General features: G+C 41.4%; 1 pseudogene; it reads left to right on the forward strand.

The window, feature by feature from the left end:
- The first annotated feature begins 382 nt into the window (after positions 1 to 382).
- LOC115834026 lies at positions 383 to 2,490 on the forward strand (annotated as a pseudogene).
- The last annotated feature ends 3,893 nt before the right edge of the window (positions 2,491 to 6,383 follow it).

The raw sequence follows: 6,383 nt of genomic DNA on the forward strand, positions 1-6,383 counted from the left end.
TCCCAGAACTTTGGGAGGCCAAGGTGGGTGGATCATCTGAGGTCAGGAGTTCAAGACCAGTCTGGCCATCATGGTGAAACCCCGTTTCTACCAAAAATACAAAAAGTAGCTGAGCGTGGTGGTGGATGCCTGTAATCACAGCTACATGGGAGGCTGAGGCAGGAAAGTCGCTTGAACCCAGGAGGCAGAGATTTCAGTGAGCTGAGCTGTTGCCATTGCACTCCAGCCTAGGCAATAAGAGCAAAACTTGGTTTCAAAAATTAAAAAAATAAAAAAAAAAGAAGGACTGTGGCCTCTGCCCGGAGCACTCCGCCCTCCACTTCTCCCACCCTGCAGCCTCGAAGACCGCTTCAGCCTTTACCTCTGCTGCCCCTGCTGTGCCATGCAGAAGAGCCCAAGCTGCCAGAGTCTTGGCTCCCAGCAGGCGGCGGCTTGGCCGCCCACTATGGACTCTTTGTCCAGGGTCAACTGTATTATGAAGAAGTAATTCCAGGAGGCTATAACCTGAACCAGTAAAGCTTTGATTATGCCCAAGGGAAGGAGATAACCTGGATACAGATGACCAGAAAGCATTATGTTAAGAGCCATTGACATTTGAAGATCATCAGAAGGGAAGATAAAACATCTCAAAAATTGTAATTGCCTCCACTTCTCATTCAGAGAATTCAGTGCATACAAAATCAGCTTCTGTTGTATCATCAGATTCCATTTCAACTTCTGCCAACAACTTTTCTCCTGATTTTAGGGTCCTAAGGGGGCCTAACAAGTTAGCAGAAATGGAAGAACCACCCTTGCTTCAAGGAGAAAATATTAAAGACATGGCCAAAGATGTAACTTGTATATGTCCATTCACTGGTCTTGCACGAGGAATTCTGACTGACACAAATCATAGGTTATACTTCAAAACCGTGGGACGGGATCCCCCAATTTTTTTAGATGCTTCTCTTGGTGTGATAAGTAGAGTAGAAAAAATTTGTGGTGCTTCTAGTCGAGGTGAAAATTTTTATGGACTAGAAACTGTGTCTAAGGATATTAGGAATGTATGATATGCTCATAAACCTGAGGGGCAAACAAGAATATCCATATTTGAGAATCTAATGAAATATGCATCTCCTGTCTCTAATAACCTGCCTCTTTTTGCTTTTGAATACAAAGAAGTATTCCCTGAAAATGGGTGGAAGCTATATATATACTATTTTGGAGTATAGAAGGCAGGGAATTCCAAATGAAAGGTGGAGAATAACAAAGATAAATGAACGATATGAACTTTGTGATACATACCCTGCCCTCCTGGTTGTGCCAGCAAATATTCCTGATGAAGAATTAAAGAGAGTGGCATTCTTCAGATCAAAAGGACATATCCCAATTTTATCATGGAGTCATCCTGAAAGTCAAGCCACAGTCACTCGGTGTAGCCAGCCGACGGTTAGAGTGAGTGGAAAGCGAAACAAAGATGAAAAATACCTTCAAGCTATCATGGATTCCAATGCCCAATCTCACAAAGTCTTTATATTTGATGCCCAGCCAAGTGTTAATGCTGTTGCCAATAAGGCAGAGGGTGGAGGTTATGAAAGTGAAGATGCCTATCAAAATGCTGAACTAGTTTTTCTGGATATCCACGATATTCGTGTTATGAGAGAATCATTACAAAAACTTAAGGCGATTGTGTACGCCAACATTGGGGAAACTCACTGGTTGTCTAACACGGAATCTACTCATTGGCTAGAACATATTAGGCTTATGCTTGCAGGGGCTCTTAGGATTGCTGACAAGGTAGAGTCAGGGAAGATGTCTGTGGTAGTGCATTGCAGTGATGGCTGGGATCGCACAACTCAGCTCACTTCCCTTACCATGCTCATGTTGGGTGGATACTATCGAACCATCCGAGGATTTAAAGTCCTTGTGGAGAAAGAATGGCTAAGCTTTGGACATGGATTTCAAGTAAGAGTTGGCCATGGAGATAAGAACGATGCAGATGCAGACAGATCACCTGTTTTTCTTCAATTTATTGACTCTGTCTGGCAGATGACAAGACAGTTTCCCACCACATTTAAATTCAATGAGTATTTTCTCATTACCATTTTGGATCACCTCCACAGGTGCTTATTCAGAACATTCCTCTGTAACAGTGAACAACAAAGAGGAAAAGAGAATCTTCCAAAAGGGACTGTGTCGCTGTGGTCTTACATAAATAAGCCAACTGGAAGACTTCACTAATCCTCTCTGTGGGAGCTATTCCAATCATGACCTTTATCCAATAGCCAGCATTCGCCACCTAGAGCTCTGGGTGGGATATTACATAAGGCGGAATCCACGGACGAAACCACCGGAACCTATTCACGACAGAGAAGAAGAACTTTTTGCTAAACGAGCAGAGCTTCAGAAAAAGGTAGAGGAACTACAGAGAGTGATTTTCACAGATCAGTCTCATCCTCAGAGACAGCCAGCTCTCCTGCACAATGTGTCACTCCTGTCCAAACTGTGGTATAAAGGATTGTAAGATCAGGGGCATCATTGCTACACACTCTTCATTACACTGGCAGCTCTATGAGTAGAAAGTCTTCCGAATCTAGAACCCATCTATGAGAGAAAGTTCACTCACTTTATTTATTTTAGATCTCTCTAGGATGAGTTTAGAACCGTAGCAGTGCAGGTGGCTTAAGTGAAATAACTCCATATGTAATTACATGATTATGGCACTAATCTTTTAAGTATCCAAAGAATATTAAAATACTTCAATCCTGGATCCACAGTGAGAACAAGTTTCTATTAAAAGGCAAATGCTGTTACAAATTTTGGCATCAGGTGATATTAAAATAAAACCATTTAGAAATACACTCTGTGCTCACTGTGCAGAGGAACATCAGTTTTCAAACCACTGGGCCTTGAAGTCACGACAGATCAAAATTATCTGATACCCTTTCTCCATTCTAGGTTTTTCTTTTTTGCAGTAATTGATTTACCTTGATCACTTTTCAGCTTCCATATTCTTCATATAGTAAAAGGCAAAGTGTTGAAGATATTACTGTGTAGTAGTAGTTGAAAATTGTTGCTGTCATTATTTACATACTTAACAGGTATTAGCAAGTTGATCCAAAATTAGAGGCCTTATGGATGTGCTTGGGGGAAGATGAAGGGGAGGAAGTAGCCATACAGGGGTTCAAAGAATTCCATGCCCTTCAGATTAGCCCAATTACCAGAAACATCATGGAAGATATTTTAAAAACTAATTATTTACTACAGTGTATTTCACTGGTTTTGTGTTTTCTGAATACACAGAAGCTAATTGGCAAGTTTGTAAGAAGTACTTAAAACTCTTACTATGATTGACACTTTTTCTGAAGTTTGTATAAATAGCTTATGGTGAGAAGTACTATGCTCAAATTTTACATTACATTTTTTTCTTTGCAAATCCTATAATTCCACCCAATGATTAAGTCTACCGAAGAACATATTACATGTAAAAGATGCATTACAATTGCAAAGCCAGTAAAAGAAATCTTGCTTCACTATTCACCTGCTACAAGTAAGAGTCTGGTGCTGGTAGAAACATTTGATTTTGATATCTATTTTATTCTATATAAGAGCCATACGTAATGTACTGTTAACAAAGGAGCTTCTGTCCCTTGGTCTTTTAATTAAAAGAAATTCCAAGTGACTTTTAAACTTTAAAAAAGAAAAAAAAGCCACCTAAGAAATGAGAAAAAATATTGCAAATAATATATTTGATAGAAGTTAATATCCAGAATGTATAAACAGCTTTTAAACTCAACAAAAAAGTGAATAGCCCAATTTAAAAATGGGCAAAACTCTCAATAGATGTTCCTAGAAAGCGCATATACAAATTCCCAAGAAGAATTTGAAGAGATGCTCAAAATCACGAATCTTTAGAGAAATAAAAGCAAAATCTTAATGAGCTATTACCTCACACTCATTGGGATGGCCACTATCAAACAAGAAAAAATAACAAATGTTTTCAAGGATGTAGAAAAATTGGGACACTTGTGCACTGATGGTAAAAAAAATAATAATAATGCAGACATTATAAAAAATAGTACAGAGGTTTCTCAGAATTTCTGGATATCTAACTAAATGTGCAAAGCAGGACCTGAAAGAAACATTTGCACACCCATGTGTATAACAGAACTACTCTCAAAATACAAAAGGTAGAAGCTACTTAAATGTCCCTTGATAGATAAATAAGTAAAGAAAATATGATATATGCATTTTATGATACGTATTTTATCATATAATACATATTTTATCATATGGTATACAATGAAAAATTATTTAAAAAGGAAATCTTATCACATGCTACAATAACAATAAATGTTTAGGACATGATGTTAAGTGAAATACGCCAGGAAACAAAGTGACAGTGAGTGTATGATTCCACCTGTGAGATATCTTAAGTAGTCCAATCATAGAAACAGAAAGTAGAAGGTGTTTGTCTGGGGCTTAGGAGAAGGCAAAATGGGCAGTTGTTGTTTAATGGGTATTAAGTTTTAGTTTTGCAGTGGAAAAGCTCTGGAAGCCTGTTGCATAACAATGCGGATATATGTAATACTACTAAATTATGCAATTACAAAGGTATAGAATCATAAATTTTGTTATGTGTTTTTATTACAATAAAAAATATGGTAAAGTGAAACACAAAAGAGATACAGACTTATAAACTTTTGAGAATATTACCTTCAAATTACAAAAGTATTTTCCTCACATAAACATAATATGGATTCATCAATAAATACATGGGTGAATTAAGACTATTTACATGACTACTCTCCTGAACAAGATAAAACAACTTTGCACACCAGCCAGAAAAGAAATATGCAAGATAAGTTGTGAACAAATGGAATATATTTATAGAGACAAACAAACATACCTGCTTTTACTGGTGATAGATATGGCTGATTCGTATTTTAATTAAACCCCGCATTGACTTAACGTGTACACATAGAGATGCAGATTTATATCCAAAATCACAATACATAGGTAAAACCAAACACAATACACGAATGTCAAGGAACCTGTCCTAAAAAAGAAACACAGTAATACTAAATTGCAAAACAAGAATGAGAGAAACATTAACCAATAAACTCCTACATAAAACATAGATGTACTATTAGGGAAGAATCCTCCTAGATAACTACAGTTTTCAACTGTGACTGTGCACCCGTGGTGAGCAGGGATTTTGAATCATGACTGCGTTGGGGAACGCTCAAGGGGGCAGACAGTGCCACCTCCAGAGAAGCCACTGCTGCGATATGGGGCACACCGGGCAGTGCGGGTTGGGGCAGCTGAAGCGCCGGCTCGGGAGTCTCCGAGGGCGCCCCCGCCCCAGAGACGCCGCTCATGGCCTCGAGCGCCCGGCAGGACACCGCCACGCTGGGGTCCCTCCTCTTCCTGCTGCTGCTGCTGCTGCCCTTGCTGCGGTCCTCTGCGCCTGCAGTCCCCACTGGGCGCCTGACTCCTTCCTAGAGTGCGGAGGTCCTGTTCCTTCTAGAGCGACAGACAACTTCTCCCGGCCTCCTTCCTTGCTCCCCCGGCAGGTGCAGGACCCGAGATCTGAGCTGGTCCCGCGTCTCTGAGGAGCTGGGCGCCCGATTGTGAAAACAAGGAGGCGAGCTGCTGGGAGAAGGGGCAACAGAAACGCCAGGCTCATGGGGCCGCTGGCGGCGACGCGGACAGCGCTGGCTGCTGCCTAGACCAGACGGTCGGAGGTACCAGAGGTCGCCATCGTCCCCACCCTTTGTCCCCTAACCGGCATTCATACATTCTGTGCTCAAGAAAGGGAGGCGGCAGCAGGAGCTGCTGCTCCAGGAGGCGGAGTGGCCTGGCAGGGGGCACACAGTTGCCATCTGCTGCCAGCCGAGCTTGTCTGCAGCCTGGGCCCGTGAATGCTCCCCCTTGTACAGGACTCACTGCAGCCCTTGTCCTGCTTGCTCTCCCGCCTGCTGTGCAAAATGCTCAGGTACCAGATCTCCGGCATTCCTGGCAAGTGTAGCGAGGTGGGGAGGCAGCAGGGAGGAGGGGGTTTGCCAAGAGCCCTGAAGAGAGGTTCTTGGCATAGGGAGGAAAGAGAGGTGGCTGGCTGGTTCTAGTTGTAGGTAGGGGAGCGGCAAACCCCATGGAACCTTGTCTTTTCAGGAAGACTTCGGTTCAATTTTTTTAAACTGTTTCTTATTTCTCTATTATTATTTTTTTTTTTTAGCAACTAACATCTGCATTTTTTAAAATTTTACTTTAGGTTCCGGGATACACTTGCAGAACGTGAAGGTCTGTTACATAGGTATACACTTGCCATGGTGGTTTGCTGCACCTATCAAGCCATCATCTAGATGTTAAGCCCCACCTTCATTAGTATTTGTCCTAATGTTCTC

Source organism: Nomascus leucogenys, unplaced genomic scaffold (genome assembly GCF_006542625.1).
Source record: "Nomascus leucogenys isolate Asia unplaced genomic scaffold, Asia_NLE_v1 001468F_35395_qpd_obj, whole genome shotgun sequence".
NCBI classification, from domain to species: domain Eukaryota; kingdom Metazoa; phylum Chordata; class Mammalia; order Primates; family Hylobatidae; genus Nomascus; species Nomascus leucogenys.